The sequence below is a fragment of the Mixophyes fleayi genome, chromosome 1, assembly GCF_038048845.1.
Source record: "Mixophyes fleayi isolate aMixFle1 chromosome 1, aMixFle1.hap1, whole genome shotgun sequence".
NCBI lineage: Eukaryota > Metazoa > Chordata > Amphibia > Anura > Limnodynastidae > Mixophyes > Mixophyes fleayi.
This window is the reverse complement of record NC_134402.1, coordinates 420,808,046-420,833,885: the sequence shown is the minus strand read 5'-3', so window position 1 is coordinate 420,833,885 and position 25,840 is coordinate 420,808,046. Positions and strand designations below refer to the sequence as shown.

At 53.6% G+C, this 25,840-nt stretch overlaps 1 protein-coding gene and 27 non-coding genes across 29 annotated transcripts in view; all 28 read right to left on the bottom strand.

The window, feature by feature from the left end:
* The window catches only part of SLC38A9 (solute carrier family 38 member 9), a 127,334-nt gene that overhangs the window by 33,841 nt on the left and 67,653 nt on the right, over window positions 1–25,840 (bottom strand). The gene's annotated exons all lie outside the window — the stretch shown is intronic.
* LOC142136986 (U1 spliceosomal RNA) lies at window positions 106–269 on the bottom strand. Its single transcript, XR_012687651.1, has one exon. It is a non-coding gene; the product is annotated as a U1 spliceosomal RNA (small nuclear RNA).
* On the bottom strand, window positions 1,075–1,238 carry LOC142136985 (U1 spliceosomal RNA). The gene has a single exon (XR_012687650.1). It is a non-coding gene; the product is annotated as a U1 spliceosomal RNA (small nuclear RNA).
* On the bottom strand, window positions 2,044–2,207 carry LOC142136984 (U1 spliceosomal RNA). The gene has a single exon (XR_012687649.1). It is a non-coding gene; the product is annotated as a U1 spliceosomal RNA (small nuclear RNA).
* LOC142136983 (U1 spliceosomal RNA) lies at window positions 3,001–3,164 on the bottom strand. The gene has a single exon (XR_012687648.1). It is a non-coding gene; the product is annotated as a U1 spliceosomal RNA (small nuclear RNA).
* Window positions 3,953–4,116, bottom strand: LOC142136982 (U1 spliceosomal RNA). Its single transcript, XR_012687647.1, has one exon. It is a non-coding gene; the product is annotated as a U1 spliceosomal RNA (small nuclear RNA).
* LOC142136981 (U1 spliceosomal RNA) lies at window positions 4,922–5,085 on the bottom strand. The gene has a single exon (XR_012687646.1). It is a non-coding gene; the product is annotated as a U1 spliceosomal RNA (small nuclear RNA).
* On the bottom strand, window positions 5,881–6,044 carry LOC142136977 (U1 spliceosomal RNA). The gene has a single exon (XR_012687645.1). It is a non-coding gene; the product is annotated as a U1 spliceosomal RNA (small nuclear RNA).
* On the bottom strand, window positions 6,850–7,013 carry LOC142137132 (U1 spliceosomal RNA). The gene has a single exon (XR_012687795.1). It is a non-coding gene; the product is annotated as a U1 spliceosomal RNA (small nuclear RNA).
* On the bottom strand, window positions 7,814–7,977 carry LOC142136975 (U1 spliceosomal RNA). The gene has a single exon (XR_012687643.1). It is a non-coding gene; the product is annotated as a U1 spliceosomal RNA (small nuclear RNA).
* LOC142136974 (U1 spliceosomal RNA) lies at window positions 8,773–8,936 on the bottom strand. Its single transcript, XR_012687642.1, has one exon. It is a non-coding gene; the product is annotated as a U1 spliceosomal RNA (small nuclear RNA).
* Window positions 9,742–9,905, bottom strand: LOC142137131 (U1 spliceosomal RNA). The gene has a single exon (XR_012687794.1). It is a non-coding gene; the product is annotated as a U1 spliceosomal RNA (small nuclear RNA).
* LOC142136973 (U1 spliceosomal RNA) lies at window positions 10,706–10,869 on the bottom strand. The gene has a single exon (XR_012687641.1). It is a non-coding gene; the product is annotated as a U1 spliceosomal RNA (small nuclear RNA).
* LOC142136972 (U1 spliceosomal RNA) lies at window positions 11,665–11,828 on the bottom strand. The gene has a single exon (XR_012687640.1). It is a non-coding gene; the product is annotated as a U1 spliceosomal RNA (small nuclear RNA).
* LOC142137130 (U1 spliceosomal RNA) lies at window positions 12,634–12,797 on the bottom strand. The gene has a single exon (XR_012687793.1). It is a non-coding gene; the product is annotated as a U1 spliceosomal RNA (small nuclear RNA).
* On the bottom strand, window positions 13,598–13,761 carry LOC142136971 (U1 spliceosomal RNA). The gene has a single exon (XR_012687639.1). It is a non-coding gene; the product is annotated as a U1 spliceosomal RNA (small nuclear RNA).
* On the bottom strand, window positions 14,561–14,724 carry LOC142136970 (U1 spliceosomal RNA). The gene has a single exon (XR_012687638.1). It is a non-coding gene; the product is annotated as a U1 spliceosomal RNA (small nuclear RNA).
* LOC142136969 (U1 spliceosomal RNA) lies at window positions 15,531–15,694 on the bottom strand. Its single transcript, XR_012687637.1, has one exon. It is a non-coding gene; the product is annotated as a U1 spliceosomal RNA (small nuclear RNA).
* On the bottom strand, window positions 16,500–16,663 carry LOC142137129 (U1 spliceosomal RNA). Its single transcript, XR_012687792.1, has one exon. It is a non-coding gene; the product is annotated as a U1 spliceosomal RNA (small nuclear RNA).
* On the bottom strand, window positions 17,463–17,626 carry LOC142136968 (U1 spliceosomal RNA). The gene has a single exon (XR_012687636.1). It is a non-coding gene; the product is annotated as a U1 spliceosomal RNA (small nuclear RNA).
* Window positions 18,427–18,590, bottom strand: LOC142136967 (U1 spliceosomal RNA). The gene has a single exon (XR_012687635.1). It is a non-coding gene; the product is annotated as a U1 spliceosomal RNA (small nuclear RNA).
* Window positions 19,386–19,549, bottom strand: LOC142136966 (U1 spliceosomal RNA). Its single transcript, XR_012687634.1, has one exon. It is a non-coding gene; the product is annotated as a U1 spliceosomal RNA (small nuclear RNA).
* LOC142136964 (U1 spliceosomal RNA) lies at window positions 20,355–20,518 on the bottom strand. Its single transcript, XR_012687632.1, has one exon. It is a non-coding gene; the product is annotated as a U1 spliceosomal RNA (small nuclear RNA).
* Window positions 21,314–21,477, bottom strand: LOC142136963 (U1 spliceosomal RNA). Its single transcript, XR_012687631.1, has one exon. It is a non-coding gene; the product is annotated as a U1 spliceosomal RNA (small nuclear RNA).
* Window positions 22,282–22,445, bottom strand: LOC142136962 (U1 spliceosomal RNA). The gene has a single exon (XR_012687630.1). It is a non-coding gene; the product is annotated as a U1 spliceosomal RNA (small nuclear RNA).
* Window positions 23,232–23,395, bottom strand: LOC142136961 (U1 spliceosomal RNA). Its single transcript, XR_012687629.1, has one exon. It is a non-coding gene; the product is annotated as a U1 spliceosomal RNA (small nuclear RNA).
* LOC142136960 (U1 spliceosomal RNA) lies at window positions 24,201–24,364 on the bottom strand. The gene has a single exon (XR_012687628.1). It is a non-coding gene; the product is annotated as a U1 spliceosomal RNA (small nuclear RNA).
* Window positions 25,160–25,323, bottom strand: LOC142136959 (U1 spliceosomal RNA). Its single transcript, XR_012687627.1, has one exon. It is a non-coding gene; the product is annotated as a U1 spliceosomal RNA (small nuclear RNA).

The window sequence follows — 25,840 nt, the reverse complement described above, 5'->3', positions numbered from 1 at the left end:
ATGGCACAGAGGAATAAAGAATAAACATTTTAAACACGGCAAAGGTTTTCTTGTTCAAAATAAAAAGACAAGACACAAACAAAGCTGACTTTTACCAGAGATGATCAGGGGAAAGCGCGAACGCAGTCCCCCACTACCACAAATTATGCAGTCGAGTTTCCCGCATTTGGGGAAATCGCAGGGGTCAGCACACCCGGAGTGCAATGGATGAGCCTCGCCCTGGGAGAACCACCTTCATGATCATGGTATCTCCCCTGCCAGGTAAGTATGAGTTGGACTAGGGCCCTGCAAGGCCGCTGCTCGGGCACACCCCCGTCAAGTGAAGGAGGTTTTCCTCATGCGGCGCAAATTAACCCTCGGCTGGGGGCGACAACTGCAGAAAAGCCACAGCTCTGTACGTGGAGCGGAAGGGTGCTCCGAAGCACCCCAAACTTCAAACTGCACGCACAAGTACAAGCACTCCCAGGGTACACTGCAGCAGATAAGATTTGCATACGGTGATGTCATCCAAGCAGTCGGCCAAAGTTGGCCCCAACTGTCGGCTGCGCGTGAAAAGGGACAGACAGTACACTCTGCCCCTACGTCTGGCCGAGGCGCGGGGCACAGCGTGCTCTCTCAGGTGCTGCCTTGATGACTCCCAGCCCCTGAACTCCCCGTGTGGTGGGGGTGGGGGGGGGGGGGGGGGCTCAGGGGTGGTCTGTCATAGCTACAGCACTTGAAGCCAATTTTTTCTTGTCTTTTTTTCTCTTTTTCCCTTTTACAGCAGCTGGACTGTGCAACAGCTCCCATCCAGGCCTGCTTTGCAAAGCAAGTGAAAGAGTGTGGGTCCTGCACTGCCATCTATGGGTTGTGCATGCAAAGCACGAGAAGAAAGCATGCAGCAAGCCCACAGGAGAGATCAGGACAGAGGTCTGAGCTGAGGGAAATGTACTGCTACCAACACAGCTGAAAAGGACACGGTCTGCGCAGATGGCACAGAGGAATAAAGAATAAACATTTTAAACACGGCAAAGGTTTTCTTGTTCAAAATAAAAAGACAAGACACAAACAAAGCTGACTTTTACCAGAGATGATCAGGGGAAAGCGCGAACGCAGTCCCCCACTACCACAAATTATGCAGTCGAGTTTCCCGCATTTGGGGAAATCGCAGGGGTCAGCACACCCGGAGTGCAATGGATGAGCCTCGCCCTGGGAGAACCACCTTCATGATCATGGTATCTCCCCTGCCAGGTAAGTATGAGTTGGACTAGGGCCCTGCAAGGCCGCTGCTCGGGCACACCCCCGTCAAGTGAAGGAGGTTTTCCTCATGCGGCGCAAATTAACCCTCGGCTGGGGGCGACAACTGCAGAAAAGCCACAGCTCTGTACGTGGAGCGGAAGGGTGCTCCGAAGCACCCCAAACTTCAAACTGCACGCACAAGTACAAGCACTCCCAGGGTACACTGCAGCAGATAAGATTTGCATACGGTGATGTCATCCAAGCAGTCGGCCAAAGTTGGCCCCAACTGTCGGCTGCGCGTGAAAAGGGACAGACAGTACACTCTGCCCCTACGTCTGGCCGAGGTGCGGGGCACAGCGTGCCCTCCTTTAGGTGCTGCCTTGATGACTCCCAGCCCCTGAACTCCCCGTGTGGTGGGGGGGGGGGGGGGGGGGGCTCAGGGGTGGTCTGTCATAGCTACAGCACTTGAAGCCGATTTTTTTCTTGTCTTTTTTTCTCTTTTTCCCTTTTACAGCAGCTGGACTGTGCAACAGCTCCCATCCAGGCCTGCTTTGCAAAGCAAGTGAAAGAGTGTGGGTCCTGCACTGCCATCTATGGGTTGTGCATGCAAAGCACGAGAAGAAAGCATGCAGCAAGCCCACAGGAGAGATCAGGACAGAGGTCTGAGCTGAGGGAAATGTACTGCTACCAACACAGCTGAAAAGGACACGGTCTGCGCAGATGGCACAGAGGAATAAAGAATAAACATTTTAAACACGGCAAAGGTTTTCTTGTTCAAAATAAAAAGACAAGACACAAACAAAGCTGACTTTTACCAGAGATGATCAGGGGAAAGCGCGAACGCAGTCCCCCACTACCACAAATTATGCAGTCGAGTTTCCCGCATTTGGGGAAATCGCAGGGGTCAGCACACCCGGAGTGCAATGGATGAGCCTCGCCCTGGGAGAACCACCTTCATGATCATGGTATCTCCCCTGCCAGGTAAGTATGAGTTGGACTAGGGCCCTGCAAGGCCGCTGCTCGGGCACACCCCCGTCAAGTGAAGGAGGTTTTCCTCATGCGGCGCAAATTAACCCTCGGCTGGGGGCGACAACTGCAGAAAAGCCACAGCTCTGTACGTGGAGCGGAAGGGTGCTCCGAAGCACCCCAAACTTCAAACTGCACGCACAAGTACAAGCACTCCCAGGGTACACTGCAGCAGATAAGATTTGCATACGGTGATGTCATCCAAGCAGTCGGCCAAAGTTGGCCCCAACTGTCGGCTGCGCGTGAAAAGGGACAGACAGTACACTCTGCCCCTACGTCTGGCCGAGGCGCGGGGCACAGCGTGCTCTCTCAGGTGCTGCCTTGATGACTCCCAGCCCCTGAACTCCCCGTGTGGTGGGGGGGGGGGCTCAGGGGTGGTCTGTCATAGCTACAGCACTTGAAGCCGATTTTTTCTTGTCTTTTTTTCTCTTTTTCCCTTTTACAGCAGCTGGACTGTGCAACAGCTCCCATCCAGGCCTGCTTTGCAAAGCAAGTGAAAGAGTGTGGGTCCTGCACTGCCATCTATGGGTTGTGCATGCAAAGCACGAGAAGAAAGCATGCAGCAAGCCCACAGGAGAGATCAGGACAGAGGTCTGAGCTGAGGGAAATGTACTGCTACCAACACAGCTGAAAAGGACACGGTCTGCGCAGATGGCACAGAGGAATAAAGAATAAACATTTTAAACACGGCAAAGGTTTTCTTGTTCAAAATAAAAAGACAAGACACAAACAAAGCTGACTTTTACCAGAGATGATCAGGGGAAAGCGCGAACGCAGTCCCCCACTACCACAAATTATGCAGTCGAGTTTCCCGCATTTGGGGAAATCGCAGGGGTCAGCACACCCGGAGTGCAATGGATGAGCCTCGCCCTGGGAGAACCACCTTCATGATCATGGTATCTCCCCTGCCAGGTAAGTATGAGTTGGACTAGGGCCCTGCAAGGCCGCTGCTCGGGCACACCCCCGTCAAGTGAAGGAGGTTTTCCTCATGCGGCGCAAATTAACCCTCGGCTGGGGGCGACAACTGCAGAAAAGCCACAGCTCTGTACGTGGAGCGGAAGGGTGCTCCGAAGCACCCCAAACTTCAAACTGCATGCACAAGTACAAGCACTCCCAGGGTACACTGCAGCAGATAAGATTTGCATACGGTGATGTCATCCAAGCAGTCGGCCAAAGTTGGCCCCAACTGTCGGCTGCGCGTGAAAAGGGACAGACAGTACACTCTGCCCCTACGTCTGGCCGAGGCGCGGGGCACAGCGTGCTCTCTCAGGTGCTGCCTTGATGACTCCCAGCCCCTGACCTCCCCGTGTGGTGGGGGGCTCAGGGGTGGTCTGTCATAGCTACAGCACTTGAAGCCGATTTTTTCTTGTCTTTTTTTCTCTTTTTCCCTTTTACAGCAGCTGGACTGTGCAACAGCTCCCATCCAGGCCTGCTTTGCAAAGCAAGTGAAAGAGTGTGGGTCCTGCACTGCCATCTATGGGTTGTGCATGCAAAGCACGAGAAGAAAGCATGCAGCAAGCCCACAGGAGAGATCAGGACAGAGGTCTGAGCTGAGGGAAATGTACTGCTACCAACACAGCTGAAAAGGACACGGTCTGCGCAGATGGCACAGAGGAATAAAGAATAAACATTTTAAACACGGCAAAGGTTTTCTTGTTCAAAATAAAAAGACAAGACACAAACAAAGCTGACTTTTACCAGAGATGATCAGGGGAAAGCGCGAACGCAGTCCCCCACTACCACAAATTATGCAGTCGAGTTTCCCGCATTTGGGGAAATCGCAGGGGTCAGCACACCCGGAGTGCAATGGATGAGCCTCGCCCTGGGAGAACCACCTTCATGATCATGGTATCTCCCCTGCCAGGTAAGTATGAGTTGGACTAGGGCCCTGCAAGGCCGCTGCTCGGGCACACCCCCGTCAAGTGAAGGAGGTTTTCCTCATGCGGCGCAAATTAACCCTCGGCTGGGGGCGACAACTGCAGAAAAGCCACAGCTCTGTACGTGGAGCGGAAGGGTGCTCCGAAGCACCCCAAACTTCAAACTGCACGCACAAGTACAAGCACTCCCAGGGTACACTGCAGCAGATAAGATTTGCATACGGTGATGTCATCCAAGCAGTCGGCCAAAGTTGGCCCCAACTGTCGGCTGCGCGTGAAAAGGGACAGACAGTACACTCTGCCCCTACGTCTGGCCGAGGCGCGGGGCACAGCGTGCTCTCTCAGGTGCTGCCTTGATGACTCCCAGCCCCTGAACTCCCCGTGTGGTGGGGGTGGGGGGGGGGGGGGGGGCTCAGGGGTGGTCTGTCATAGCTACAGCACTTGAAGCCAATTTTTTCTTGTCTTTTTTTCTCTTTTTCCCTTTTACAGCAGCTGGACTGTGCAACAGCTCCCATCCAGGCCTGCTTTGCAAAGCAAGTGAAAGAGTGTGGGTCCTGCACTGCCATCTATGGGTTGTGCATGCAAAGCACGAGAAGAAAGCATGCAGCAAGCCCACAGGAGAGATCAGGACAGAGGTCTGAGCTGAGGGAAATGTACTGCTACCAACACAGCTGAAAAGGACACGGTCTGCGCAGATGGCACAGAGGAATAAAGAATAAACATTTTAAACACGGCAAAGGTTTTCTTGTTCAAAATAAAAAGACAAGACACAAACAAAGCTGACTTTTACCAGAGATGATCAGGGGAAAGCGCGAACGCAGTCCCCCACTACCACAAATTATGCAGTCGAGTTTCCCGCATTTGGGGAAATCGCAGGGGTCAGCACACCCGGAGTGCAATGGATGAGCCTCGCCCTGGGAGAACCACCTTCATGATCATGGTATCTCCCCTGCCAGGTAAGTATGAGTTGGACTAGGGCCCTGCAAGGCCGCTGCTCGGGCACACCCCCGTCAAGTGAAGGAGGTTTTCCTCATGCGGCGCAAATTAACCCTCGGCTGGGGGCGACAACTGCAGAAAAGCCACAGCTCTGTACGTGGAGCGGAAGGGTGCTCCGAAGCACCCCAAACTTCAAACTGCATGCACAAGTACAAGCACACCCAGGGTACACTGCAGCAGATAAGATTTGCATACGGTGATGTCATCCAAGCAGTCGGCCAAAGTTGGCCCCAACTGTCGGCTGCGCGTGAAAAGGGACAGACAGTACACTCTGCCCCTACGTCTGGCCGAGGCGCGGGGCACAGCGTGCTCTCTCAGGTGCTGCCTTGATGACTCCCAGCCCCTGACCTCCCCGTGTGGTGGGGGGGGAGGGGGTGGTCTGTCATAGCTACAGCACTTGAAGCCGATTTTTTCTTGTCTTTTTTTTTTTTTTCTCTTTTTCCCTTTTACAGCAGCTGGACTGTGCAACAGCTCCCATCCAGGCCTGCTTTGCAAAGCAAGTGAAAGAGTGTGGGTCCTGCACTGCCATCTATGGGTTGTGCATGCAAAGCACGAGAAGAAAGCATGCAGCAAGCCCACAGGAGAGATCAGGACAGAGGTCTGAGCTGAGGGAAATGTACTGCTACCAACACAGCTGAAAAGGACACGGTCTGCGCAGATGGCACAGAGGAATAAAGAATAAACATTTTAAACACGGCAAAGGTTTTCTTGTTCAAAATAAAAAGACAAGACACAAACAAAGCTGACTTTTACCAGAGATGATCAGGGGAAAGCGCGAACGCAGTCCCCCACTACCACAAATTATGCAGTCGAGTTTCCCGCATTTGGGGAAATCGCAGGGGTCAGCACACCCGGAGTGCAATGGATGAGCCTCGCCCTGGGAGAACCACCTTCATGATCATGGTATCTCCCCTGCCAGGTAAGTATGAGTTGGACTAGGGCCCTGCAAGGCCGCTGCTCGGGCACACCCCCGTCAAGTGAAGGAGGTTTTCCTCATGCGGCGCAAATTAACCCTCGGCTGGGGGCGACAACTGCAGAAAAGCCACAGCTCTGTACGTGGAGCGGAAGGGTGCTCCGAAGCACCCCAAACTTCAAACTGTACGCACAAGTACAAGCACTCCCAGGGTACACTGCAGCAGATAAGATTTGCATACGGTGATGTCATCCAAGCAGTCGGCCAAAGTTGGCCCCAACTGTCAGCTGCGCGTGAAAAGGGACAGACAGTACACTCTGCCCCTACGTCTGGCCGAGGCGCGGGGCACAGCGTGCCCTCCTTTAGGTGCTGCCTTGATGACTCTCAGCCCCTGAACTCCCCGTGTGGTGGGGGAGGGGGGGTGGGGGGGCTCAGGGGTGGTCTGTCATAGCTACAGCACTTGAAGCCGATTTTTTCTTGTCTTTTTTTCTCTTTTTCCCTTTTACAGCAGCTGGACTGTGCAACAGCTCCCATCCAGGCCTGCTTTGCAAAGCAAGTGAAAGAGTGTGGGTCCTGCACTGCCATCTATGGGTTGTGCATGCAAAGCACGAGAAGAAAGCATGCAGCAAGCCCACAGGAGAGATCAGGACAGAGGTCTGAGCTGAGGGAAATGTACTGCTACCAACACAGCTGAAAAGGACACGGTCTGCGCAGATGGCACAGAGGAATAAAGAATAAACATTTTAAACACGGCAAAGGTTTTCTTGTTCAAAATAAAAAGACAAGACACAAACAAAGCTGACTTTTACCAGAGATGATCAGGGGAAAGCGCGAACGCAGTCCCCCACTACCACAAATTATGCAGTCGAGTTTCCCGCATTTGGGGAAATCGCAGGGGTCAGCACACCCGGAGTGCAATGGATGAGCCTCGCCCTGGGAGAACCACCTTCATGATCATGGTATCTCTCCTGCCAGGTAAGTATGAGTTGGACTAGGGCCCTGCAAGGCCGCTGCTCGGGCACACCCCCGTCAAGTGAAGGAGGTTTTCCTCATGCGGCGCAAATTAACCCTCGGCTGGGGGCGACAACTGCAGAAAAGCCACAGCTCTGTACGTGGAGCGGAAGGGTGCTCCGAAGCACCCCAAACTTCAAACTGCACGCACAAGTACAAGCACTCCCAGGGTACACTGCAGCAGATAAGATTTGCATACGGTGATGTCATCCAAGCAGTCGGCCAAAGTTGGCCCCAACTGTCGGCTGCGCGTGAAAAGGGACAGACAGTACACTCTGCCCCTACGTCTGGCCGAGGTGCGGGGCACAGCGTGCCCTCCTTTAGGTGCTGCCTTGATGACTCCCAGCCCCTGAACTCCCCGTGTGGTGGGGGGGGGGGGGGGCTCAGGGGTGGTCTGTCATAGCTACAGCACTTGAAGCCGATTTTTTTCTTGTCTTTTTTTCTCTTTTTCCCTTTTACAGCAGCTGGACTGTGCAACAGCTCCCATCCAGGCCTGCTTTGCAAAGCAAGTGAAAGAGTGTGGGTCCTGCACTGCCATCTATGGGTTGTGCATGCAAAGCACGAGAAGAAAGCATGCAGCAAGCCCACAGGAGAGATCAGGACAGAGGTCTGAGCTGAGGGAAATGTACTGCTACCAACACAGCTGAAAAGGACACGGTCTGCGCAGATGGCACAGAGGAATAAAGAATAAACATTTTAAACACGGCAAAGGTTTTCTTGTTCAAAATAAAAAGACAAGACACAAACAAAGCTGACTTTTACCAGAGATGATCAGGGGAAAGCGCGAACGCAGTCCCCCACTACCACAAATTATGCAGTCGAGTTTCCCGCATTTGGGGAAATCGCAGGGGTCAGCACACCCGGAGTGCAATGGATGAGCCTCGCCCTGGGAGAACCACCTTCATGATCATGGTATCTCCCCTGCCAGGTAAGTATGAGTTGGACTAGGGCCCTGCAAGGCCGCTGCTCGGGCACACCCCCGTCAAGTGAAGGAGGTTTTCCTCATGCGGCGCAAATTAACCCTCGGCTGGGGGCGACAACTGCAGAAAAGCCACAGCTCTGTACGTGGAGCGGAAGGGTGCTCCGAAGCACCCCAAACTTCAAACTGCATGCACAAGTACAAGCACACCCAGGGTACACTGCAGCAGATAAGATTTGCATACGGTGATGTCATCCAAGCAGTCGGCCAAAGTTGGCCCCAACTGTCGGCTGCGCGTGAAAAGGGACAGACAGTACACTCTGCCCCTACGTCTGGCCGAGGCGCGGGGCACAGCGTGCTCTCTCAGGTGCTGCCTTGATGACTCCCAGCCCCTGACCTCCCCGTGTGGTGGGGGGGGAGGGGGTGGTCTGTCATAGCTACAGCACTTGAAGCCGATTTTTTCTTGTCTTTTTTTTTTTTTTCTCTTTTTCCCTTTTACAGCAGCTGGACTGTGCAACAGCTCCCATCCAGGCCTGCTTTGCAAAGCAAGTGAAAGAGTGTGGGTCCTGCACTGCCATCTATGGGTTGTGCATGCAAAGCACGAGAAGAAAGCATGCAGCAAGCCCACAGGAGAGATCAGGACAGAGGTCTGAGCTGAGGGAAATGTACTGCTACCAACACAGCTGAAAAGGACACGGTCTGCGCAGATGGCACAGAGGAATAAAGAATAAACATTTTAAACACGGCAAAGGTTTTCTTGTTCAAAATAAAAAGACAAGACACAAACAAAGCTGACTTTTACCAGAGATGATCAGGGGAAAGCGCGAACGCAGTCCCCCACTACCACAAATTATGCAGTCGAGTTTCCCGCATTTGGGGAAATCGCAGGGGTCAGCACACCCGGAGTGCAATGGATGAGCCTCGCCCTGGGAGAACCACCTTCATGATCATGGTATCTCCCCTGCCAGGTAAGTATGAGTTGGACTAGGGCCCTGCAAGGCCGCTGCTCGGGCACACCCCCGTCAAGTGAAGGAGGTTTTCCTCATGCGGCGCAAATTAACCCTCGGCTGGGGGCGACAACTGCAGAAAAGCCACAGCTCTGTACGTGGAGCGGAAGGGTGCTCCGAAGCACCCCAAACTTCAAACTGTACGCACAAGTACAAGCACTCCCAGGGTACACTGCAGCAGATAAGATTTGCATACGGTGATGTCATCCAAGCAGTCGGCCAAAGTTGGCCCCAACTGTCAGCTGCGCGTGAAAAGGGACAGACAGTACACTCTGCCCCTACGTCTGGCCGAGGCGCGGGGCACAGCGTGCCCTCCTTTAGGTGCTGCCTTGATGACTCTCAGCCCCTGAACTCCCCGTGTGGTGGGGGAGGGGGGGTGGGGGGGCTCAGGGGTGGTCTGTCATAGCTACAGCACTTGAAGCCGATTTTTTCTTGTCTTTTTTTCTCTTTTTCCCTTTTACAGCAGCTGGACTGTGCAACAGCTCCCATCCAGGCCTGCTTTGCAAAGCAAGTGAAAGAGTGTGGGTCCTGCACTGCCATCTATGGGTTGTGCATGCAAAGCACGAGAAGAAAGCATGCAGCAAGCCCACAGGAGAGATCAGGACAGAGGTCTGAGCTGAGGGAAATGTACTGCTACCAACACAGCTGAAAAGGACACGGTCTGCGCAGATGGCACAGAGGAATAAAGAATAAACATTTTAAACACGGCAAAGGTTTTCTTGTTCAAAATAAAAAGACAAGACACAAACAAAGCTGACTTTTACCAGAGATGATCAGGGGAAAGCGCGAACGCAGTCCCCCACTACCACAAATTATGCAGTCGAGTTTCCCGCATTTGGGGAAATCGCAGGGGTCAGCACACCCGGAGTGCAATGGATGAGCCTCGCCCTGGGAGAACCACCTTCATGATCATGGTATCTCTCCTGCCAGGTAAGTATGAGTTGGACTAGGGCCCTGCAAGGCCGCTGCTCGGGCACACCCCCGTCAAGTGAAGGAGGTTTTCCTCATGCGGCGCAAATTAACCCTCGGCTGGGGGCGACAACTGCAGAAAAGCCACAGCTCTGTACGTGGAGCGGAAGGGTGCTCCGAAGCACCCCAAACTTCAAACTGCACGCACAAGTACAAGCACTCCCAGGGTACACTGCAGCAGATAAGATTTGCATACGGTGATGTCATCCAAGCAGTCGGCCAAAGTTGGCCCCAACTGTCGGCTGCGCGTGAAAAGGGACAGACAGTACACTCTGCCCCTACGTCTGGCCGAGGTGCGGGGCACAGCGTGCCCTCCTTTAGGTGCTGCCTTGATGACTCCCAGCCCCTGAACTCCCCGTGTGGTGGGGGGGGGGGGGGGCTCAGGGGTGGTCTGTCATAGCTACAGCACTTGAAGCCGATTTTTTTCTTGTCTTTTTTTCTCTTTTTCCCTTTTACAGCAGCTGGACTGTGCAACAGCTCCCATCCAGGCCTGCTTTGCAAAGCAAGTGAAAGAGTGTGGGTCCTGCACTGCCATCTATGGGTTGTGCATGCAAAGCACGAGAAGAAAGCATGCAGCAAACCCACAGGAGAGAACAGGACAGAGGTCTGAGCTGAGGGAAATGTACTGCTACCAACACAGCTGAAAAGGACACGGTCTGCGCAGATGGCACAGAGGAATAAAGAATAAACATTTTAAACACGGCAAAGGTTTTCTTGTTCAAAATAAAAAGACAAGACACAAACAAAGCTGACTTTTACCAGAGATGATCAGGGGAAAGCGCGAACGCAGTCCCCCACTACCACAAATTATGCAGTCGAGTTTCCCGCATTTGGGGAAATCGCAGGGGTCAGCACACCCGGAGTGCAATGGATGAGCCTCGCCCTGGGAGAACCACCTTCATGATCATGGTATCTCCCCTGCCAGGTAAGTATGAGTTGGACTAGGGCCCTGCAAGGCCGCTGCTCGGGCACACCCCCGTCAAGTGAAGGAGGTTTTCCTCATGCGGCGCAAATTAACCCTCGGCTGGGGGCGACAACTGCAGAAAAGCCACAGCTCTGTACGTGGAGCGGAAAGGTGCTCCGAAGCACCCCAAACTTCAAACTGCACGCACAAGTACAAGCACTCCCAGGGTACACTGCAGCAGATAAGATTTGCATACGGTGATGTCATCCAAGCAGTCGGCCAAAGTTGGCCCCAACTGTCGGCTGCGCGTGAAAAGGGACAGACAGTACACTCTGCCCCTACGTCTGGCCGAGGCGCGGGGCACAGCGTGCTCTCTCAGGTGCTGCCTTGATGACTCCCAGCCCCTGACCTCCCCGTGTGGTGGGGGGGGAGGGGGTGGTCTGTCATAGCTACAGCACTTGAAGCCGATTTTTTCTTGTCTTTTTTTTTTTTTTCTCTTTTTCCCTTTTACAGCAGCTGGACTGTGCAACAGCTCCCATCCAGGCCTGCTTTGCAAAGCAAGTGAAAGAGTGTGGGTCCTGCACTGCCATCTATGGGTTGTGCATGCAAAGCACGAGAAGAAAGCATGCAGCAAGCCCACAGGAGAGATCAGGACAGAGGTCTGAGCTGAGGGAAATGTACTGCTACCAACACAGCTGAAAAGGACACGGTCTGCGCAGATGGCACAGAGGAATAAAGAATAAACATTTTAAACACGGCAAAGGTTTTCTTGTTCAAAATAAAAAGACAAGACACAAACAAAGCTGACTTTTACCAGAGATGATCAGGGGAAAGCGCGAACGCAGTCCCCCACTACCACAAATTATGCAGTCGAGTTTCCCGCATTTGGGGAAATCGCAGGGGTCAGCACACCCGGAGTGCAATGGATGAGCCTCGCCCTGGGAGAACCACCTTCATGATCATGGTATCTCCCCTGCCAGGTAAGTATGAGTTGGACTAGGGCCCTGCAAGGCCGCTGCTCGGGCACACCCCCGTCAAGTGAAGGAGGTTTTCCTCATGCGGCGCAAATTAACCCTCGGCTGGGGGCGACAACTGCAGAAAAGCCACAGCTCTGTACGTGGAGCGGAAGGGTGCTCCGAAGCACCCCAAACTTCAAACTGTACGCACAAGTACAAGCACTCCCAGGGTACACTGCAGCAGATAAGATTTGCATACGGTGATGTCATCCAAGCAGTCGGCCAAAGTTGGCCCCAACTGTCAGCTGCGCGTGAAAAGGGACAGACAGTACACTCTGCCCCTACGTCTGGCCGAGGCGCGGGGCACAGCGTGCCCTCCTTTAGGTGCTGCCTTGATGACTCTCAGCCCCTGAACTCCCCGTGTGGTGGGGGAGGGGGGGTGGGGGGGCTCAGGGGTGGTCTGTCATAGCTACAGCACTTGAAGCCGATTTTTTCTTGTCTTTTTTTCTCTTTTTCCCTTTTACAGCAGCTGGACTGTGCAACAGCTCCCATCCAGGCCTGCTTTGCAAAGCAAGTGAAAGAGTGTGGGTCCTGCACTGCCATCTATGGGTTGTGCATGCAAAGCACGAGAAGAAAGCATGCAGCAAGCCCACAGGAGAGATCAGGACAGAGGTCTGAGCTGAGGGAAATGTACTGCTACCAACACAGCTGAAAAGGACACGGTCTGCGCAGATGGCACAGAGGAATAAAGAATAAACATTTTAAACACGGCAAAGGTTTTCTTGTTCAAAATAAAAAGACAAGACACAAACAAAGCTGACTTTTACCAGAGATGATCAGGGGAAAGCGCGAACGCAGTCCCCCACTACCACAAATTATGCAGTCGAGTTTCCCGCATTTGGGGAAATCGCAGGGGTCAGCACACCCGGAGTGCAATGGATGAGCCTCGCCCTGGGAGAACCACCTTCATGATCATGGTATCTCTCCTGCCAGGTAAGTATGAGTTGGACTAGGGCCCTGCAAGGCCGCTGCTCGGGCACACCCCCGTCAAGTGAAGGAGGTTTTCCTCATGCGGCGCAAATTAACCCTCGGCTGGGGGCGACAACTGCAGAAAAGCCACAGCTCTGTACGTGGAGCGGAAGGGTGCTCCGAAGCACCCCAAACTTCAAACTGCACGCACAAGTACAAGCACTCCCAGGGTACACTGCAGCAGATAAGATTTGCATACGGTGATGTCATCCAAGCAGTCGGCCAAAGTTGGCCCCAACTGTCGGCTGCGCGTGAAAAGGGACAGACAGTACACTCTGCCCCTACGTCTGGCCGAGGTGCGGGGCACAGCGTGCCCTCCTTTAGGTGCTGCCTTGATGACTCCCAGCCCCTGAACTCCCCGTGTGGTGGGGGGGGGGGGGGGCTCAGGGGTGGTCTGTCATAGCTACAGCACTTGAAGCCGATTTTTTTCTTGTCTTTTTTTCTCTTTTTCCCTTTTACAGCAGCTGGACTGTGCAACAGCTCCCATCCAGGCCTGCTTTGCAAAGCAAGTGAAAGAGTGTGGGTCCTGCACTGCCATCTATGGGTTGTGCATGCAAAGCACGAGAAGAAAGCATGCAGCAAACCCACAGGAGAGAACAGGACAGAGGTCTGAGCTGAGGGAAATGTACTGCTACCAACACAGCTGAAAAGGACACGGTCTGCGCAGATGGCACAGAGGAATAAAGAATAAACATTTTAAACACGGCAAAGGTTTTCTTGTTCAAAATAAAAAGACAAGACACAAACAAAGCTGACTTTTACCAGAGATGATCAGGGGAAAGCGCGAACGCAGTCCCCCACTACCACAAATTATGCAGTCGAGTTTCCCGCATTTGGGGAAATCGCAGGGGTCAGCACACCCGGAGTGCAATGGATGAGCCTCGCCCTGGGAGAACCACCTTCATGATCATGGTATCTCCCCTGCCAGGTAAGTATGAGTTGGACTAGGGCCCTGCAAGGCCGCTGCTCGGGCACACCCCCGTCAAGTGAAGGAGGTTTTCCTCATGCGGCGCAAATTAACCCTCGGCTGGGGGCGACAACTGCAGAAAAGCCACAGCTCTGTACGTGGAGCGGAAAGGTGCTCCGAAGCACCCCAAACTTCAAACTGCACGCACAAGTACAAGCACTCCCAGGGTACACTGCAGCAGATAAGATTTGCATACGGTGATGTCATCCAAGCAGTCGGCCAAAGTTGGCCCCAACTGTCGGCTGCGCGTGAAAAGGGACAGACAGTACACTCTGCCCCAACGTCTGGCCGAGGCGCGGGGCACAGCGTGCTCTCTCAGGTGCTGCCTTGATGACTCCCAGCCCCTGAACTCCCCGTGTGGTGGGGGGGGGGGGGGGGGCTCAGGGGTGGTCTGTCATAGCTACAGCACTTGAAGCCAATTTTTTCTTGTCTTTTTTTCTCTTTTTCCCTTTTACAGCAGCTGGACTGTGCAACAGCTCCCATCCAGGCCTGCTTTGCAAAGCAAGTGAAAGAGTGTGGGTCCTGCACTGCCATCTATGGGTTGTGCATGCAAAGCACGAGAAGAAAGCATGCAGCAAGCCCACAGGAGAGATCAGGACAGAGGTCTGAGCTGAGGGAAATGTACTGCTACCAACACAGCTGAAAAGGACACGGTCTGCGCAGATGGCACAGAGGAATAAAGAATAAACATTTTAAACACGGCAAAGGTTTTCTTGTTCAAAATAAAAAGACAAGACACAAACAAAGCTGACTTTTACCAGAGATGATCAGGGGAAAGCGCGAACGCAGTCCCCCACTACCACAAATTATGCAGTCGAGTTTCCCGCATTTGGGGAAATCGCAGGGGTCAGCACACCCGGAGTGCAATGGATGAGCCTCGCCCTGGGAGAACCACCTTCATGATCATGGTATCTCCCCTGCCAGGTAAGTATGAGTTGGACTAGGGCCCTGCAAGGCCGCTGCTCGGGCACACCCCCGTCAAGTGAAGGAGGTTTTCCTCATGCGGCGCAAATTAACCCTCGGCTGGGGGCGACAACTGCAGAAAAGCCACAGCTCTGTACGTGGAGCGGAAGGGTGCTCCGAAGCACCCCAAACTTCAAACTGTACGCACAAGTACAAGCACTCCCAGGGTACACTGCAGCAGATAAGATTTGCATACGGTGATGTCATCCAAGCAGTCGGCCAAAGTTGGCCCCAACTGTCGGCTGCGCGTGAAAAGGGACAGACAGTACACTCTGCCCCTACGTCTGGCCGAGGTGCGGGGCACAGCGTGCCCTCCTTTAGGTGCTGCCTTGATGACTCCCAGCCCCTGAACTCCCCGTGTGGTGGGGGGGGGGGGGGGGGGGGGCTCAGGGGTGGTCTGTCATAGCTACAGCACTTGAAGCCGATTTTTTTCTTGTCTTTTTTTCTCTTTTTCCCTTTTACAGCAGCTGGACTGTGCAACAGCTCCCATCCAGGCCTGCTTTGCAAAGCAAGTGAAAGAGTGTGGGTCCTGCACTGCCATCTATGGGTTGTGCATGCAAAGCACGAGAAGAAAGCATGCAGCAAGCCCACAGGAGAGATCAGGACAGAGGTCTGAGCTGAGGGAAATGTACTGCTACCAACACAGCTGAAAAGGACACGGTCTGCGCAGATGGCACAGAGGAATAAAGAATAAACATTTTAAACACGGCAAAGGTTTTCTTGTTCAAAATAAAAAGACAAGACACAAACAAAGCTGACTTTTACCAGAGATGATCAGGGGAAAGCGCGAACGCAGTCCCCCACTACCACAAATTATGCAGTCGAGTTTCCCGCATTTGGGGAAATCGCAGGGGTCAGCACACCCGGAGTGCAATGGATGAGCCTCGCCCTGGGAGAACCACCTTCATGATCATGGTATCTCCCCTGCCAGGTAAGTATGAGTTGGACTAGGGCCCTGCAAGGCCGCTGCTCGGGCACACCCCCGTCAAGTGAAGGAGGTTTTCCTCATGCGGCGCAAATTAACCCTCGGCTGGGGGCGACAACTGCAGAAAAGCCACAGCTCTGTACGTGGAGCGGAAGGGTGCTCCGAAGCACCCCAAACTTCAAACTGTACGCACAAGTACAAGCACTCCCAGGGTACACTGCAGCAGATAAGATTTGCATACGGTGATGTCATCCAAGCAGTCGGCCAAAGTTGGCCCCAACTGTCAGCTGCGCGTGAAAAGGGACAGACAGTACACTCTGCCCCTACGTCTGGCCGAGGCGCGGGGCACAGCGTGCCCTCCTTTAGGTGCTGCCTTGATGACTCTCAGCCCCTGAACTCCCCGTGTGGTGGGGGAGGGGGGGTGGGGGGGCTCAGGGGTGGTCTGTCATAGCTACAGCACTTGAAGCCGATTTTTTCTTGTCTTTTTTTCTCTTTTTCCCTTTTACAGCAGCTGGACTGTGCAACAGCTCCCATCCAGGCCTGCTTTGCAAAGCAAGTGAAAGAGTGTGGGTCCTGCACTGCCATCTATGGGTTGTGCATGCAAAGCACGAGAAGAAAGCATGCAGCAAGCCCACAGGAGAGATCAGGACAGAGGTCTGAGCTGAGGGAAATGTACTGCTACCAACACAGCTGAAAAGGACACGGTCTGCGCAGATGGCACAGAGGAATAAAGAATAAACATTTTAAACACGGCAAAGGTTTTCTTGTTCAAAATAAAAAGACAAGACACAAACAAAGCTGACTTTTACCAGAGATGATCAGGGGAAAGCGCGAACGCAGTCCCCCACTACCACAAATTATGCAGTCGAGTTTCCCGCATTTGGGGAAATCGCAGGGGTCAGCACACCCGGAGTGCAATGGATGAGCCTCGCCCTGGGAGAACCACCTTCATGATCATGGTATCTCTCCTGCCAGGTAAGTATGAGTTGGACTAGGGCCCTGCAAGGCCGCTGCTCGGGCACACCCCCGTCAAGTGAAGGAGGTTTTCCTCATGCGGCGCAAATTAACCCTCGGCTGGGGGCGACAACTGCAGAAAAGCCACAGCTCTGTACGTGGAGCGGAAGGGTGCTCCGAAGCACCCCAAACTTCAAACTGCACGCACAAGTACAAGCACTCCCAGGGTACACTGCAGCAGATAAGATTTGCATACGGTGATGTCATCCAAGCAGTCGGCCAAAGTTGGCCCCAACTGTCGGCTGCGCGTGAAAAGGGACAGACAGTACACTCTGCCCCTACGTCTGGCCGAGGTGCGGGGCACAGCGTGCCCTCCTTTAGGTGCTGCCTTGATGACTCCCAGCCCCTGAACTCCCCGTGTGGTGGGGGGGGGGGGGGCTCAGGGGTGGTCTGTCATAGCTACAGCACTTGAAGCCGATTTTTTTCTTGTCTTTTTTTCTCTTTTTCCCTTTTACAGCAGCTGGACTGTGCAACAGCTCCCATCCAGGCCTGCTTTGCAAAGCAAGTGAAAGAGTGTGGGTCCTGCACTGCCATCTATGGGTTGTGCATGCAAAGCACGAGAAGAAAGCATGCAGCAAACCCACAGGAGAGAACAGGACAGAGGTCTGAGCTGAGGGAAATGTACTGCTACCAACACAGCTGAAAAGGACACGGTCTGCGCAGATGGCACAGAGGAATAAAGAATAAACATTTTAAACACGGCAAAGGTTTTCTTGTTCAAAATAAAAAGACAAGACACAAACAAAGCTGACTTTTACCAGAGATGATCAGGGGAAAGCGCGAACGCAGTCCCCCACTACCACAAATTATGCAGTCGAGTTTCCCGCATTTGGGGAAATCGCAGGGGTCAGCACACCCGGAGTGCAATGGATGAGCCTCGCCCTGGGAGAACCACCTTCATGATCATGGTATCTCCCCTGCCAGGTAAGTATGAGTTGGACTAGGGCCCTGCAAGGCCGCTGCTCGGGCACACCCCCGTCAAGTGAAGGAGGTTTTCCTCATGCGGCGCAAATTAACCCTCGGCTGGGGGCGACAACTGCAGAAAAGCCACAGCTCTGTACGTGGAGCGGAAAGGTGCTCCGAAGCACCCCAAACTTCAAACTGCACGCACAAGTACAAGCACTCCCAGGGTACACTGCAGCAGATAAGATTTGCATACGGTGATGTCATCCAAGCAGTCGGCCAAAGTTGGCCCCAACTGTCGGCTGCGCGTGAAAAGGGACAGACAGTACACTCTGCCCCAACGTCTGGCCGAGGCGCGGGGCACAGCGTGCTCTCTCAGGTGCTGCCTTGATGACTCCCAGCCCCTGAACTCCCCGTGTGGTGGGGGGGGGGGGGGGGGGCTCAGGGGTGGTCTGTCATAGCTACAGCACTTGAAGCCAATTTTTTCTTGTCTTTTTTTCTCTTTTTCCCTTTTACAGCAGCTGGACTGTGCAACAGCTCCCATCCAGGCCTGCTTTGCAAAGCAAGTGAAAGAGTGTGGGTCCTGCACTGCCATCTATGGGTTGTGCATGCAAAGCACGAGAAGAAAGCATGCAGCAAGCCCACAGGAGAGATCAGGACAGAGGTCTGAGCTGAGGGAAATGTACTGCTACCAACACAGCTGAAAAGGACACGGTCTGCGCAGATGGCACAGAGGAATAAAGAATAAACATTTTAAACACGGCAAAGGTTTTCTTGTTCAAAATAAAAAGACAAGACACAAACAAAGCTGACTTTTACCAGAGATGATCAGGGGAAAGCGCGAACGCAGTCCCCCACTACCACAAATTATGCAGTCGAGTTTCCCGCATTTGGGGAAATCGCAGGGGTCAGCACACCCGGAGTGCAATGGATGAGCCTCGCCCTGGGAGAACCACCTTCATGATCATGGTATCTCCCCTGCCAGGTAAGTATGAGTTGGACTAGGGCCCTGCAAGGCCGCTGCTCGGGCACACCCCCGTCAAGTGAAGGAGGTTTTCCTCATGCGGCGCAAATTAACCCTCGGCTGGGGGCGACAACTGCAGAAAAGCCACAGCTCTGTACGTGGAGCGGAAGGGTGCTCCGAAGCACCCCAAACTTCAAACTGCACGCACAAGTACAAGCACTCCCAGGGTACACTGCAGCAGATAAGATTTGCATACGGTGATGTCATCCAAGCAGTCGGCCAAAGTTGGCCCCAACTGTCGGCTGCGCGTGAAAAGGGACAGACAGTACACTCTGCCCCTACGTCTGGCCGAGGCGCGGGGCACAGCGTGCTCTCTCAGGTGCTGCCTTGATGACTCCCAGCCCCTGACCTCCCCGTGTGGTGGGGGGGGAGGGGGTGGTCTGTCATAGCTACAGCACTTGAAGCCGATTTTTTCTTGTCTTTTTTTTTTTTTTCTCTTTTTCCCTTTTACAGCAGCTGGACTGTGCAACAGCTCCCATCCAGGCCTTCTTTGCAAAGCAAGTGAAAGAGTGTGGGTCCTGCACTGCCATCTATGGGTTGTGCATGCAAAGCACGAGAAGAAAGCATGCAGCAAGCCCACAGGAGAGATCAGGACAGAGGTCTGAGCTGAGGGAAATGTACTGCTACCAACACAGCTGAAAAGGACACGGTCTGCGCAGATGGCACAGAGGAATAAAGAATAAACATTTTAAACACGGCAAAGGTTTTCTTGTTCAAAATAAAAAGACAAGACACAAACAAAGCTGACTTTTACCAGAGATGATCAGGGGAAAGCGCGAACGCAGTCCCCCACTACCACAAATTATGCAGTCGAGTTTCCCGCATTTGGGGAAATCGCAGGGGTCAGCACACCCGGAGTGCAATGGATGAGCCTCGCCCTGGGAGAACCACCTTCATGATCATGGTATCTCCCCTGCCAGGTAAGTATGAGTTGGACTAGGGCCCTGCAAGGCCGCTGCTCGGGCACACCCCCGTCAAGTGAAGGAGGTTTTCCTCATGCGGCGCAAATTAACCCTCGGCTGGGGGCGACAACTGCAGAAAAGCCACAGCTCTGTACGTGGAGCGGAAGGGTGCTCCGAAGCACCCCAAACTTCAAACTGCACGCACAAGTACAAGCACTCCCAGGGTACACTGCAGCAGATAAGATTTGCATACGGTGATGTCATCCAAGCAGTCGGCCAAAGTTGGCCCCAACTGTCGGCTGCGCGTGAAAAGGGACAGACAGTACACTCTGCCCCTACGTCTGGCCGAGGTGCGGGGCACAGCGTGCCCTCCTTTAGGTGCTGCCTTGATGACTCCCAGCCCCTGAACTCCCCGTGTGGTGGGGGGGGGGGGGGGGGGGGCTCAGGGGTGGTCTGTCATAGCTACAGCACTTGAAGCCGATTTTTTTCTTGTCTTTTTTTCTCTTTTTCCCTTTTACAGCAGCTGGACTGTGCAACAGCTCCCATCCAGGCCTGCTTTGCAAAGCAAGTGAAAGAGTGTGGGTCCTGCACTGCCATCTATGGGTTGTGCATGCAAAGCACGAGAAGAAAGCATGCAGCAAGCCCACAGGAGAGATCAGGACAGAGGTCTGAGCTGAGGGAAATGTACTGCTACCAACACAGCTGAAAAGGACACGGTCTGCGCAGATGGCACAGAGGAATAAAGAATAAACATTTTAAACACGGCAAAGGTTTTCTTGTTCAAAATAAAAAGACAAGACACAAACAAAGCTGACTTTTACCAGAGATGATCAGGGGAAAGCGCGAACGCAGTCCCCCACTACCACAAATTATGCAGTCGAGTTTCCCGCATTTGGGGAAATCGCAGGGGTCAGCACACCCGGAGTGCAATGGATGAGCCTCGCCCTGGGAGAACCACCTTCATGATCATGGTATCTCCCCTGCCAGGTAAGTATGAGTTGGACTAGGGCCCTGCAAGGCCGCTGCTCGGGCACACCCCCGTCAAGTGAAGGAGGTTTTCCTCATGCGGCGCAAATTAACCCTCGGCTGGGGGCGACAACTGCAGAAAAGCCACAGCTCTGTACGTGGAGCGGAAGGGTGCTCCGAAGCACCCCAAACTTCAAACTGCACGCACAAGTACAAGCACTCCCAGGGTACACTGCAGCAGATAAGATTTGCATACGGTGATGTCATCCAAGCAGTCGGCCAAAGTTGGCCCCAACTGTCGGCTGCGCGTGAAAAGGGACAGACAGTACACTCTGCCCCTACGTCTGGCCGAGGCGCAGGGCACAGCGTGCTCTCTCAGGTGCTGCCTTGATGACTCCCAGCCCCTGAACTCCCCGTGTGGTGGGGGGGGGGGGGCTCAGGGGTGGTCTGTCATAGCTACAGCACTTGAAGCCGATTTTTTCTTGTCTTTTTTTCTCTTTTTCCCTTTTACAGCAGCTGGACTGTGCAACAGCTCCCATCCAGGCCTGCTTTGCAAAGCAAGTGAAAGAGTGTGGGTCCTGCACTGCCATCTATGGGTTGTGCATGCAAAGCACGAGAAGAAAGCATGCAGCAAGCCCACAGGAGAGATCAGGACAGAGGTCTGAGCTGAGGGAAATGTACTGCTACCAACACAGCTGAAAAGGACACGGTCTGCGCAGATGGCACAGAGGAATAAAGAATAAACATTTTAAACACGGCAAAGGTTTTCTTGTTCAAAATAAAAAGACAAGACACAAACAAAGCTGACTTTTACCAGAGATGATCAGGGGAAAGCGCGAACGCAGTCCCCCACTACCACAAATTATGCAGTCGAGTTTCCCGCATTTGGGGAAATCGCAGGGGTCAGCACACCCGGAGTGCAATGGATGAGCCTCGCCCTGGGAGAACCACCTTCATGATCATGGTATCTCCCCTGCCAGGTAAGTATGAGTTGGACTAGGGCCCTGCAAGGCCGCTGCTCGGGCACACCCCCGTCAAGTGAAGGAGGTTTTCCTCATGCGGCGCAAATTAACCCTCGGCTGGGGGCGACAACTGCAGAAAAGCCACAGCTCTGTACGTGGAGCGGAAGGGTGCTCCGAAGCACCCCAAACTTCAAACTGCACGCACAAGTACAAGCACTCCCAGGGTACACTGCAGCAGATAAGATTTGCATACGGTGATGTCATCCAAGCAGTCGGCCAAAGTTGGCCCCAACTGTCGGCTGCGCGTGAAAAGGGACAGACAGTACACTCTGCCCCTACGTCTGGCCGAGGCGCGGGGCACAGCGTGCTCTCTCAGGTGCTGCCTTGATGACTCCCAGCCCCTGAACTCCCCGTGTGGTGGGGGTGGGGGGGGGGGGGGGGCTCAGGGGTGGTCTGTCATAGCTACAGCACTTGAAGCCAATTTTTTCTTGTCTTTTTTTCTCTTTTTCCCTTTTACAGCAGCTGGACTGTGCAACAGCTCCCATCCAGGCCTGCTTTGCAAAGCAAGTGAAAGAGTGTGGGTCCTGCACTGCCATCTATGGGTTGTGCATGCAAAGCACGAGAAGAAAGCATGCAGCAAGCCCACAGGAGAGATCAGGACAGAGGTCTGAGCTGAGGGAAATGTACTGCTACCAACACAGCTGAAAAGGACACGGTCTGCGCAGATGGCACAGAGGAATAAAGAATAAACATTTTAAACACGGCAAAGGTTTTCTTGTTCAAAATAAAAAGACAAGACACAAACAAAGCTGACTTTTACCAGAGATGATCAGGGGAAAGCGCGAACGCAGTCCCCCACTACCACAAATTATGCAGTCGAGTTTCCCGCATTTGGGGAAATCGCAGGGGTCAGCACACCCGGAGTGCAATGGATGAGCCTCGCCCTGGGAGAACCACCTTCATGATCATGGTATCTCCCCTGCCAGGTAAGTATGAGTTGGACTAGGGCCCTGCAAGGCCGCTGCTCGGGCACACCCCCGTCAAGTGAAGGAGGTTTTCCTCATGCGGCGCAAATTAACCCTCGGCTGGGGGCGACAACTGCAGAAAAGCCACAGCTCTGTACGTGGAGCGGAAGGGTGCTCCGAAGCACCCCAAACTTCAAACTGCATGCACAAGTACAAGCACTCCCAGGGTACACTGCAGCAGATAAGATTTGCATACGGTGATGTCATCCAAGCAGTCGGCCAAAGTTGGCCCCAACTGTCGGCTGCGCGTGAAAAGGGACAGACAGTACACTCTGCCCCTACGTCTGGCCGAGGCGCGGGGCACAGCGTGCTCTCTCAGGTGCTGCCTTGATGACTCCCAGCCCCTGACCTCCCCGTGTGGTGGGGGGCTCAGGGGTGGTCTGTCATAGCTACAGCACTTGAAGCCGATTTTTTCTTGTCTTTTTTTCTCTTTTTCCCTTTTACAGCAGCTGGACTGTGCAACAGCTCCCATCCAGGCCTGCTTTGCAAAGCAAGTGAAAGTGTGGGTCCTGCACTGCCATCTATGGGTTGTGCATGCAAAGCACGAGAAGAAAGCATGCAGCAAGCCCACAGGAGAGATCAGGACAGAGGTCTGAGCTGAGGGAAATGTACTGCTACCAACACAGCTGAAAAGGACACGGTCTGCGCAGATGGCACAGAGGAATAAAGAATAAACATTTTAAACACGGCAAAGGTTTTCTTGTTCAAAATAAAAAGACAAGACACAAACAAAGCTGACTTTTACCAGAGATGATCAGGGGAAAGCGCGAACGCAGTCCCCCACTACCACAAATTATGCAGTCGAGTTTCCCGCATTTGGGGAAATCGCAGGGGTCAGCACACCCGGAGTGCAATGGATGAGCCTCGCCCTGGGAGAACCACCTTCATGATCATGGTATCTCCCCTGCCAGGTAAGTATGAGTTGGACTAGGGCCCTGCAAGGCCGCTGCTCGGGCACACCCCCGTCAAGTGAAGGAGGTTTTCCTCATGCGGCGCAAATTAACCCTCGGCTGGGGGCGACAACTGCAGAAAAGCCACAGCTCTGTACGTGGAGCGGAAGGGTGCTCCGAAGCACCCCAAACTTCAAACTGCACGCACAAGTACAAGCACTCCCAGGGTACACTGCAGCAGATAAGATTTGCATACGGTGATGTCATCCAAGCAGTCGGCCAAAGTTGGCCCCAACTGTCGGCTGCGCGTGAAAAGGGACAGACAGTACACTCTGCCCCTACGTCTGGCCGAGGCGCGGGGCACAGCGTGCTCTCTCAGGTGCTGCCTTGATGACTCCCAGCCCCTGAACTCCCCGTGTGGTGGGGGTGGGGGGGGGGGGGGGGGCTCAGGGGTGGTCTGTCATAGCTACAGCACTTGAAGCCAATTTTTTCTTGTCTTTTTTTCTCTTTTTCCCTTTTACAGCAGCTGGACTGTGCAACAGCTCCCATCCAGGCCTGCTTTGCAAAGCAAGTGAAAGAGTGTGGGTCCTGCACTGCCATCTATGGGTTGTGCATGCAAAGCACGAGAAGAAAGCATGCAGCAAGCCCACAGGAGAGATCAGGACAGAGGTCTGAGCTGAGGGAAATGTACTGCTACCAACACAGCTGAAAAGGACACGGTCTGCGCAGATGGCACAGAGGAATAAAGAATAAACATTTTAAACACGGCAAAGGTTTTCTTGTTCAAAATAAAAAGACAAGACACAAACAAAGCTGACTTTTACCAGAGATGATCAGGGGAAAGCGCGAACGCAGTCCCCCACTACCACAAATTATGCAGTCGAGTTTCCCGCATTTGGGGAAATCGCAGGGGTCAGCACACCCGGAGTGCAATGGATGAGCCTCGCCCTGGGAGAACCACCTTCATGATCATGGTATCTCCCCTGCCAGGTAAGTATGAGTTGGACTAGGGCCCTGCAAGGCCGCTGCTCGGGCACACCCCCGTCAAGTGAAGGAGGTTTTCCTCATGCGGCGCAAATTAACCCTCGGCTGGGGGCGACAACTGCAGAAAAGCCACAGCTCTGTACGTGGAGCGGAAGGGTGCTCCGAAGCACCCCAAACTTCAAACTGCATGCACAAGTACAAGCACTCCCAGGGTACACTGCAGCAGATAAGATTTGCATACGGTGATGTCATCCAAGCAGTCGGCCAAAGTTGGCCCCAACTGTCGGCTGCGCGTGAAAAGGGACAGACAGTACACTCTGCCCCTACGTCTGGCCGAGGCGCGGGGCACAGCGTGCTCTCTCAGGTGCTGCCTTGATGACTCCCAGCCCCTGACCTCCCCGTGTGGTGGGGGGGGAGGGGGTGGTCTGTCATAGCTACAGCACTTGAAGCCGATTTTTTCTTGTCTTTTTTTTTTTTTTCTCTTTTTCCCTTTTACAGCAGCTGGACTGTGCAACAGCTCCCATCCAGGCCTGCTTTGCAAAGCAAGTGAAAGAGTGTGGGTCCTGCACTGCCATCTATGGGTTGTGCATGCAAAGCACGAGAAGAAAGCATGCAGCAAGCCCACAGGAGAGATCAGGACAGAGGTCTGAGCTGAGGGAAATGTACTGCTACCAACACAGCTGAAAAGGACACGGTCTGCGCAGATGGCACAGAGGAATAAAGAATAAACATTTTAAACACGGCAAAGGTTTTCTTGTTCAAAATAAAAAGACAAGACACAAACAAAGCTGACTTTTACCAGAGATGATCAGGGGAAAGCGCGAACGCAGTCCCCCACTACCACAAATTATGCAGTCGAGTTTCCCGCATTTGGGGAAATCGCAGGGGTCAGCACACCCGGAGTGCAATGGATGAGCCTCGCCCTGGGAGAACCACCTTCATGATCATGGTATCTCCCCTGCCAGGTAAGTATGAGTTGGACTAGGGCCCTGCAAGGCCGCTGCTCGGGCACACCCCCGTCAAGTGAAGGAGGTTTTCCTCATGCGGCGCAAATTAACCCTCGGCTGGGGGCGACAACTGCAGAAAAGCCACAGCTCTGTACGTGGAGCGGAAGGGTGCTCCGAAGCACCCCAAACTTCAAACTGCATGCACAAGTACAAGCACTCCCAGGGTACACTGCAGCAGATAAGATTTGCATACGGTGATGTCATCCAAGCAGTCGGCCAAAGTTGGCCCCAACTGTCGGCTGCGCGTGAAAAGGGACAGACAGTACACTCTGCCCCTACGTCTGGCCGAGGCGCGGGGCACAGCGTGCTCTCTCAGGTGCTGCCTTGATGACTCCCAGCCCCTGACCTCCCCGTGTGGTGGGGGGGGAGGGGGTGGTCTGTCATAGCTACAGCACTTGAAGCCGATTTTTTCTTGTCTTTTTTTTTTTTTTCTCTTTTTCCCTTTTACAGCAGCTGGACTGTGCAACAGCTCCCATCCAGGCC